We start from the raw sequence: 11,211 nt of genomic DNA, 5'->3' as shown, positions 1-11,211 counted from the left end.
TTTTTTTTTTGTGTAAATAAATATTTATTTATAAAAATTACCCCCAAAAAAACCTCGAAAGATATATAATTATCGTTTAAATGGATAAATTATGAATTCAAATGTATCGATCTGTCGACCTACTAATTATGCATATTTCAATCCCGGAAGTCTCTTAGAACGAGGCTGTGACGTCAGTGGTTACATCAATCATATTTGACTGACGGGTGTATAGGCATAATTAGCGCAATTTCATTTTCAAATATCTTAACACATGACAGTGATTAAAAATGGTTGTGTGTGCTGCCTGCAGTGGATGCAACAATAGGCATAAGAAGGACAGCTTAATTAGTTTTTTGTGTTTTCCAATTAACCCACAAACCAGGAAGGCGTGGACACACTATTGTAAGAGATGGGACACAGATTGTGTGTTGCAGCATTGCACTACAATGAGAACTGCAACAGAGATAGAGCTTTCACTAAAGATGGTGTGCAATGCTTCAGCATGGTTTATCCCAAAGCAAAGAAAGGCAAAGAAGCTGTTGTTAAATCCAGAGCTTCACCAGCTACTTATGGTATGTATTAAAATCCAAGTTGTGGTTATCAAAAAAGATAAGACGTTGTTTGATTGCAAATGAAACTATCAATCAAAACTAATATGAAGTGTATGTAATCACTACAGATAACCTAACTGCCTTCAACAATGAGGAAAACAATACTGTATGATCAGCTTAAAAAAGGCACGGACATCAAAATATGAATCAATTAAATTGAGAAACTATCGGCCTAATTTTAAACAACATCATTCACATAAAACAATTTAACAGACGTTTGTATGGTATGCAACAAAGAGCCAATATAGTTTTTAACCAAGTGATCACAGCTTGTACAGGCTTTGCTATAGGATGTCAGTAAAACACTCGATGCATCAATTCATTTTTATTGAGTAAAAATTAAGAATAACAATGTAATACTTGCAGTGCACAAAATTTGAAAGTAACATTGACTATTTTTATTGTAGATTATGTTCTGCTGATCAAGCAAGCTGTGGTTTCCAGAAGGGAACATGACTGCTCGTCCTATTCAAATGCTGCAGTTGATGTAAAAATACTTCAAAACCATTTTCCGGTCAGTTTGACACAGACATTCGAGCCATTCCAAAAGGCAGACCTCATTGCGAGACACAGGTCCCGATTTCAGAGATCGAGGAAAATTATTGAGAACAGTTAAATGTTGTATGCACATTGGAAATTGTTCAGGAAATCTATAACCTTGGGGGTGTTTACATCATTTTGTCATCCTAGTCTAATGATCAATCAAAATAAAATTCTATTTGACCAGCAGTTAGATTGTTTAACAGGAAGAATGTCATGACATGCAGTGGATGATCACTGTAAACTTTTACATGTGAATAATATTGATGAGTTTTGAACAATGCAGGCTTTGTTCATGTTGATTATTATGAAGAAATGCCAACCATGATTTTTTATTTAGCAATAAAAACAATGGTATAAGGTACACTTTTATTATTTTAATTATTCTTAAAAACTGTTGTTCTTCTGTGCAAAGACAAAAAGTCAATGTTTTTATTAATACAAGTGTTTCATTTAAAATAAATAGTTACAAAAAGTCATCAGTCCAAACTTAATTCATACAACTGCATATTTGAAACCACAGTATTCTTCAGATGGGAAACTGTCTCTAATTTTTTTCACAACACATGCAGGTAAGATCTTTCTGTTGTGACGTCCAAGGCGATGCCATATCCACTGAACAAATCTCCTATAGGTGTAATACCACCATTGATTTTTCCCTATTAGTCTTTGTTAAATTGGCGCTTTTAAAAAAAATGTATAGTATTTACCTTTATTTTCAACCAAAGAAATACTTTGCATTATAAAGTTTAATCCTTTCCAGTGATACAGTGAAAATTTCACACTACATTTCATTGCATATAAGAAAGTAACCAGCACCGGAAGTAAACAACCCAATTTTTACACTGTTATTTACTGGTTACCTGCTTTGGTAACTATGTAACCTGAACGCTCCAAAATGTTTTATAAGACCATCAAATAAAAAAAGAATGCTGCTTTCAGACATCCAACATACTCAGAAAAATTGAAGTTCACTGAAATGCAGGGTTAATTTTCTACAACTGTCGAATTCAAGGGAATATGTTTTAGGCCTACTTTCGTATGCAACCGGATGTGACGTACCATGATTTGGTGGTATTACACATAAAGAACACCTAAATGTCAAATAAACTTAATTAATTTTTTTTCCCTCCAATTGCAAGTTATTTCAAGCATAACTGTCAAGTTTTGTCTCAGTCAGAGCTTTTGTTTCAGAGAAAATCACTATAATGTAAGGCCATATCCTACGGCAATTTCAGTCTAATTTCTTCGAAAAATCCTAATTTCAGTGTATCATAATAAAATGCAGTGTTGACTAATATCTGATCATAAACTCATGATATATGCATTCAAACAATTAAATAGAATACAAAAGATAATTTTAAGATGATAAACAATTTTATTGCACCTTTTAGAGTTTATTTGAAGGTCTGTTTTGGTCTGTTTTGGTCCATTTTTCTTCCTTCCTTCCTTTTTCATCAAAACTTGATATCTTTGGTCTAAAAAATAAAACAAATGTGATTACTTTCCTACAAAAATGAAATAAATGTACTGTTAAATCAATAATTAAAGTGTTTTAGCTGAAAGAACTGTCTCTATAAATGTTAACAGTCTACACGGAAGTTTCTATAAGCCCTTATGTGTAACTTGAGTTTTTGGTCTGTTCCCCTAGTGTGACAAATAAATGTTCCCTTTCAGTCAATCATAAATTGTTACTGGTATCAAAGTCTTTTTATTTACTCATAACAGTTTAATTCTAATAGATTTACACAAAAATCCACTTTCTTGTATTTTACATTAGAAAATGGGGAGAAAGAGTAATAAAAAAATACCTCAAAATGTTTTTAAAAAGGGTTATGTCCCTTGGAATGCTGGTACATAATGTACAAAAAATAAATTGGTAGAAATTATAAAGTATGTGAAACTGGATTCTGATGTGTATAAATCCAGGGCAAATAAGTGTTTAAATGATTTATTGTCTGTGCAAAATGTAGACGACACACTGGCAAATTGTAAACTTTTGCGGTCAAAACAAAAAATAACATGACGATAGTTGATACATACTTGAATGCTGAAGTGTCATCTGCCGACCAATTCAGATATAAGATTATTCAACAGAATGCTCTGCAGAACATGGTTAACACTGAAATAAAAAAATCACATGGTGTATAAACAAAACTGTAAGGGCAATTTAAAATTTAACACAGTAAACTAAATACAGCCTCGTCTGTCCACCCATTTGACTTAGAAAACACCCGTAAACCCCCATTTCAAGGCAATTTTACCTCAAACGTGCTTTCTGTGTCTTAATCCATTCCGAATAGTCCATGTTTACAATGCATGAACTGGTTTATTAATAACTTTTAAAAATGAAAGTACAATAAGGTCACGAGTGCACATGTAGTTTCCCTAAATAGGTGTCATACCACCATTGATTTTTCCCTATTAGTCTTTGTTAAATTGGCACTTTAAAAAAAATGTATAGTATTTACCTTTATTTCAACCAAAGAAATACTTTGCATGTATAAAGTTTAATCCTTTCCAGTAATACAGTGAAAATTTCACGCTACATTTCATTGCATATAAGAAAGTAACCAGCACCGGAAGTAAACAACCCAATTTTTACACTGTTATTTACTGGTTACCTGCTTTGGTAACTATGTAACCTGAACGCTCCAAAATATTTTATAAGATCATCAAATAAAAAAAGAATGCTGCTTTCAGACATTCAACATACATATTAACGACTCAGAAAAATTTAAGTGCACTGAAATGCAGAGTTAATTTTCTACAACTGTCAAATTCAAGGGAATATTTTTTTAGGCCTACTTTCGTATGCAACCGGATGTGACGTACCATGATTTGGTGGTATTACACCTATATGCCATAAACCTATATTTCCTACAAAGCAAAACATCAATTATATCAATATACAACTTTCAGTACCATACTTTTAACTGATGTAAATATATTTACAAACATACAATGTAAATTATAATAAAAAAAATTCTTATTGACCTTTTTTATTATTTTCGAAAGACCGAAACATTTTAAATTTGTTGTACCTGTCATTTTGTATTGTATTAAGGTTTAAAAGAAAGATTTAGGATTAATAAATATTACCTAAGGTGTACTGCCATGTATATATTTGCTACCTATGTATATTATTATAATGACACGAAAAAACTTGGGCCTTTCTACATGTTCAATATGCTTTGAAATATATTATGTATAAACAAATTGTATCTGTGATATTTGAATTATGATTTTATCTCGATATTCAATTATTATTTAATTCATTATGTTATTGTCTTTATTGAATTGTCAATGATTGTACTTACTCTATACAATTAAAAATATTGAAGTCACTAGTATTGTCTCGAAAACAGTGAATGACCATCATGAACATGGATTCAATAAAACAATAATTGATTTGAAATTGGTCCAACATTAACATGAACCTAGCCTACTACTATTTCAAAACTTACTCATTGACGGGTTCATTGTCATCAAATGGACCAACATGCTCCATGTATGCATACATGCTGACTTGCAACACATGACGGTTTAAGCAGTTGGCAATAAAGACCTCATGTTCTGTGATGCAAGTCATCGGGTTGCATTAAATAGCTTACAGCTGATATGTCTGAATAGCATACACATTCATCTGCTGTTGTCATGGAATGGCAGTTTCAACAATCACACCTATAACATGAAAAAAAAAACTTATTTATGTGAAACCAGCAGTACACAACACACAATATAGAAAATGTGAAAACACAAGAGTAGGTTTCACAAATAAACTTTTGGCCAAGGTTGATCATAAGACAGTGCAGATCCTAACCATGGATAAAGGTGGGAGGGGGCAACTATGTGTCCCCATGCATTCAAAATTATGAATTGATTGTGGAGGTATATTTATATATCTTGAATTAAACTCTATAAAAAAAATATCATAAATGTGGTGGTGTCTTATTCATATATACATTGGTATATATTCTATGCTCATCAAATCTAATAATATATATATATGGACATTTTTTCTTTCTTTCCATTGCCAAAATGTTATGACCGTCTCTAGTGACTGGTTTACCCCAATACTTCTTCAGGTGGTTTGTTTATACAATATAACATGATGGACAATATTTTCTTCCCCCCTGCCCATTTATTATATTTGACAGTTCGTAATTCTTTATATAAGTGAAATTGAATCTGTATATCAGAAGGAGAACAAAGTAGAGGTATATGTTGTGGCTGTGCGTTGTTCCAGGGCAGAGGGAAACAAACTATTTTCGGTGGATAAATTAATCGTTAAAAAAACCCAGAAATTTATATTTTCTTTACTGTTATACATGTATCTGCAATTAATTAAACTCTGAAAGTGTTTAATTACAAGTATATTTATCATACGAACCAGTTTGTGTTTACAAGGCGATCGACATTGCTTGATAGATCGTCCATGTCGGACTCTTCGGATGACGAATTTATATCTTCTTCTTGATTATTTTCAACAAGTAACAGCTCAAACTGATACGGTCGAATATCTAAACTTTGAGAATTGCCTTGTAAACTGCTGTCAACACTGTCCATTGTTTAATTACGCAGAAATGCGATGTACTTCGTCCATATTGAGACATTTTCTCAGCTTGTATCAAGTGACGTCATCACGATCACGTGACCGGTATCTAATTAAAAATCAAAGATTACGACAAGCGCTGGATTTTTTTACCATAAAAAGTCCGTTTAATGAGGTTTTGACAAGAAAAATTAATTAAAATATGTTTTTTTACCAATATAAATTGATAAGTTAAAAAAAAATTGTGTCACGTCTCCTGTAATAGGATACAATACCAGTCTATAAACGTTTTATATGTTTGTTCTTCTGTTTTGAGAAAGAAATTCGCGATTATTTTTTTCACATACCATGTAATTTATCTTTGAGGTATGTTTCAAGCCGAACACAATTTACGTAGGATTGGGAAAACAGTTGAATAACATCGAGATTTCAAATCATTTGGTGAACTATATAGTTACAGTTCATTTTTATAAGGATGACATACATACCATTTAGCTTTGAATGAAATAATAAAATCAATAGCAACTTTAATTAAAATATGTAATTCCTTATTTTCCTTTAAATTAATCTGATGAAATTATGTGTAAGCAACAGCAGATGAGCTGATTAATGGACAATCCCTTAGTGTATTTTAGTACGACTGTCGATAACCCAATATGGATGTGTGGTCGTATAGCGTGTATAGTCAAGGTGAAATATGCGACATATTTCTCCTTCAAAAAAGTCCAAAAAGTACATTTTGAAATTGATCTTTTTAAAGAAACTGCATATAATTCGAATTAAAATTATTTAAATGCCTGGAACGTCTTGAGCAAACAGAAAACATAAACATAAACCATCTCGCAAACTCACAAACACAATAAATAAAGGAAGCCTTGGCTCAATGCTGAACAGCAAGCTATAAAGCTATAAAACAAGTAGTAGTTTTCTTACAAATAGAGAATATCAAATAGCTTTTTCAATTTCTAATCCGTATCAACCCAGGACACCAATATAGTCCATAGAGCTCTGCCTAAATTTAGGGAGGTTCCCGAATTTAGGGTGGCAGGCGGGTTTTATGTAGATAACTTCTACTGCGGAATATATACTAGAAAAGTCTGCTCTTCCCAAATGTCGACGTTTGTGGAGATTTATGAGCCAATCATTCACTTGTGAAGATTGACAATCCAACTAAAACAGAAACTATAATCCGATGAAACAGAATAAAGAAGACAATTGCATTAACACAACAGATTACTGATTTAAAATTCAAATTTTAATTCAAGTTAAACTTCATGGTAGTATGGTCTAGTTTCTGCATACTATTCACCATTGCTGATGCTCTAATGATGTCAACTGAAAAGATTGACTAGGGGTTTAATTATTTCAGAAGGTAGCTTTTACATTTTAATTGAATGCACTTAATTGATCTATGCAAAATTAACGTTATGTATTTGCAAGAAAAAAGCATGAATATCAGTTTATTTATAACATAATTTGCATTGAATACTCCAGATCGTCAAGACGAATAAATCCGATTTTGAATTACCTGAAGAGAAACGGTACGTAATTTTTGTCATTTAGAACTATTGAATACATTCATTTCATAAACCAACGTTTGTGTTATTCTTACATTGTGCATCGTGTGGGTTTTGAACTTTCACACATGTTTTAAAAAAAAAATCATCATAGACACCAGGATTGAAATTTTATATTTGCTCAAGACCCGCCTTTCGTCTACAAAAGACTCATTAGTGAAGCTCGAATAAAAAAAATGTTTAAAAGGCCAAATAAGGACCAAAAATTCTAAACCGTTTGGAAAATTAAGGTTATCTATACGAGAGATAGAAAAGTTTTAGATTTCAAAAAATCAAAGTTTTGTGAATAGTTAATTTATACATTTTTGTAGGACCATATCGATGATAATTCATGTCAACATAGAAATGCTGACTACTGGGCTTGTGATACCTTCGGGGAATAAAAAATTCACCATTAGTGATATCGTGCCAGTAGTTGTAAATAAACTCATCATTGTTACCAGGATTGAAATTTTATATATTTGACCCAGACGTGCGTTTCGTCTACAAAAGATTCATCAGTGACACTCAAATAAAAAAAAATGTTTTAAGGCCAAATAAACGAATAATGAAGAAGAAATGCATTTGATATACATGTACGAATAGATGTCGTGGTTTGGAATATAAACACCAGATAGATTTAGTAGGCCATAGATAAAATAAGGGGTGAGGGTGAGAGAAAATGCGTTTTATACACATTGTTCAAGTCTATAAATCTGGAAGAAAGAAACTCTGTTATCTACGCGTGGCATAATTGGGAAGGATCAGGGGGAGAAATGACGGACATTATATAAAATTATGCTAATAATTGACTTCTTTTCCCTAATGTTTGATGTGAAAGATACCAATTAAAGTATTGATTGATTGTTGGTTGCTTAACGTCCAGTGGCAAATATTTCATGCATATTCAGAAGGAAAACAAGTTCACAATAAATACTATAAGTAGGTCATAAATTAATAGAGGCCATCTGGGATGATGGTCGGGGAAATTTGGAGTTGTTGCAGGGGTTCTTAACTTGCAAAGAGTGTGACACTCTCCTTATACGAGGCATCGAATTAAACGTCCCCAATCTGATAATAAATGACTGCGAACTTGATACATCCCGCACAACCAAACGGACGCCCCACTTCGGCAAGCGTTTTACTGCTGGTCGGAAGAAGACCAAATTACCATATTTCTATTCCCCAGTCACCCTTGGGGGCATACAAGTATTGGGATAAATCGTCCTATGAATAAAGAGATAAGAACTTATACAATAATGTATTAATCTAGTATTATCAGCTAGAATCTGTTATACACACGAGACAGATAAAAAAGCAGCCAGGAAACAGGATATGTAGGGAAAATACCTCAAATTTGATTAAACAATTGTTCATTGGTTAACGTCCGGACGTTTTTAATGAGAACGAGTTCATAACAAACACAATAAACAGGTATTATAACGGGGGCGATCCAGGATGAAGGTCGAGACTGCAACTGAAAAATGAAGATAGACAAAGGAGACCATGAAAGTTTGCCTTGCCACAGGTCACCTTGGCAGAACCATTAAAAATGTGTTGCAACAGTTCTGAACGATCTGAGACCATGACATTACCTCCAGTTTAAATCAGGAAACTGTACATATGACAGATAAGAAGACGCCAGAGAAAGAAATTAGTTGAGAAACTATGTAGAAATTTATTTGATAACAACTTTTTCGTTTAATTCTAGAAAACAAATGAATCTTTTATTGACAAAAAGAAAATCTACCTCCTTGTACCAATGTTGGAAATCTTATTTGGATCAAATATGTAGACGTTTGATAACTTGCAATTGTGAATGTTCATTGTCAAACACGTGGAGGATTAGGAGTGACAAATTAACTAAGAACATCGTTATTTCATATCACATCTGATTACTCTCTCTCTCTCTATCGTGAAATGGAATATTTTAGATTTGTGTTGTGTTTTAAAAATATGTCTATGATTAAATTCATCTGTTGAAAACACACAAACATATCGGAATAGTTTGAAGAAAAATGTTATGGAATTAAATAGGCTGGGATTACCTAATGAGTATACCATCAACCTGAAACATCAATATAACGTCAACTATTCATACAATATTGGTTACTTATTGTATCTATCGTGCAGACTCAAATCACTGTTAGATCGCGATTAGAATTAAATTTATGTTTATGTTTTTTGATTACTTTACGTTTTAATGTTTCACAATAACATAGAATGGACACATGTGCAAGTATGGAGATAAAGGATATGTATATGGACAAATCAGAAACTGACGTTTTTATACCACTTAAACAACGAATATGTTTCTTCAACTCTAATGATCTTTTAACAAAAAGAGGGCAACATGCTCATATGTTGAAAATTATATTGTTAGCTATCATTCCATTATTCGTTCTTTTAATTCAAAGTAGTATTTACATTTCAAATGACAGCAAAGTAGTGTCACAACAAAAATCAGTTCGAGACAATATTTCATTTAGTGTAGAAATTGGATTACTTGTGCATTATTTACAGCTAGAAAGAGGTTCAACAGCTTTATATATAAGCTCAGGAGGTAGTAGTTTAGTTTTAACAAGTTTGGAATCCAATCGTTTAAAAACAGATATCGCTCTAGATTCTTTGACAAAATGGATATCAGTAACATGTCCATCTCATTTCCGTACTCGCAAAGCGTATCGAGTGCGACTTCAGGACTATAGAAAAAAGCTCAAACCTACAAATACTACAATTAAAGCGGCTGTCGAATTCTATTCTAGCGATAATGATGTTATGATTGATTGGGTTGGTTTGACAGTGAAAGACTCAGAAAGTGAGTCAACTTGGCAAGAATTAACAGCTTATCATATGTTACTGTTAAGCAAGGAACAGGCTGGGATAGAAAGAGCAGTCGGCAGTACGTTCTTTGCTAGAGGTAGGTAGAATAATATGTTTGCACCACATTTCTAACGCATAAATTGTCTTTAGTTTTCTATGTCGTGTCATGTGTACTACTGTTTGTCTGTTTGTCCTTTTCATTTTTAGCCATGGCGTTGTCAGTTTATTTTCGATTTATGAGTTTAACTGTCCCTCTGGTATCTTTCGTCCCTCTTTAATCATTTTGCTGTTCAGATACACTACCAACATCAAACACCGAAACAGTGGTGACGTTGCTTCGCTAAACTATCAACGTAGCGTTGTAAAGAGGACGTAACCACTGTTTCGGAGTTCGTACCAACGTAATCATTATACCCATATTAGGAAAGGACAATACACAACAATATGTTGTCCATTCACGAAAATTAACGATTAACTGATAAAAACAAAAATCAATTATATTCAGAAAGTAGGGTCTGGATGGGTTTGTAATTCACTTCTACTGTCATGTGTGTTTTGAAAAGAAATGTAAAAGGTTTGAATAAGGTCTTAAACATTAATCCATTGTTGTTTTTATTTTAATAATATGTATCACGTCATCAGAGCTTATTTGTTTTGATTTTTAAATGTTATAATGCTATAAACACAAATTAAAATTAAAACTAATTTCAACAAAGAATGTGTTATCTATTTTGTTTCAAAATTATACTATCTTAGAAAGTAACATTCATAGCCCCGTTATAAGAATTGACCAAATTTTTTCTGATAGAAATACTTTTTTATCTAGAAAATTTCGAATAGCAAGTACTTTCTTTGAAAAGAGTATTCGGTGCCTTGAGATGGAGCATATTTTTGGAATATCAATGTAATATGTGTTTTTATAATCATATAGTGCTCCTAGATTGCCGTCAAAAGTCTGACTATAATGAAAAGAGCTCACGATCTTTCCTCTAACAAATATACATATATACTGTTCATTAACTTGTAAAAGTATATAGAACATTAAAACCTCAGTGACAAGTGCCTGTAGAATTAAAATAACATGAATTATTAAGAATGTATTACATACTTACTTGAAAGATACAGGGTATATTATCAATGATAA

The 11,211-nt window shown here is 32.3% G+C and overlaps 1 long non-coding RNA gene across 1 annotated transcript; it reads right to left on the bottom strand.

The window, feature by feature from the left end:
* Positions 1 to 1,707: 1,707 nt before the first annotated feature.
* On the bottom strand, positions 1,708 to 4,089 carry LOC139501706 (uncharacterized). Its single transcript, XR_011658634.1, has 2 exons — positions 3,990 to 4,089; positions 1,708 to 1,761 (listed from the first exon to the last, which is right to left on the bottom strand). It is a non-coding gene; the product is annotated as an uncharacterized lncRNA (long non-coding RNA).
* Between the last annotated feature and the right edge of the window lie 7,122 nt (positions 4,090 to 11,211).

This window comes from Mytilus edulis, chromosome 13, assembly GCF_963676685.1.
Source record: "Mytilus edulis chromosome 13, xbMytEdul2.2, whole genome shotgun sequence".
NCBI classification, from domain to species: Eukaryota; Metazoa; Mollusca; class Bivalvia; order Mytilida; family Mytilidae; genus Mytilus; species Mytilus edulis.
The sequence above is the reverse complement of the archived record's forward strand: the minus strand, read 5'-3'. Positions and strand labels throughout refer to the sequence as shown.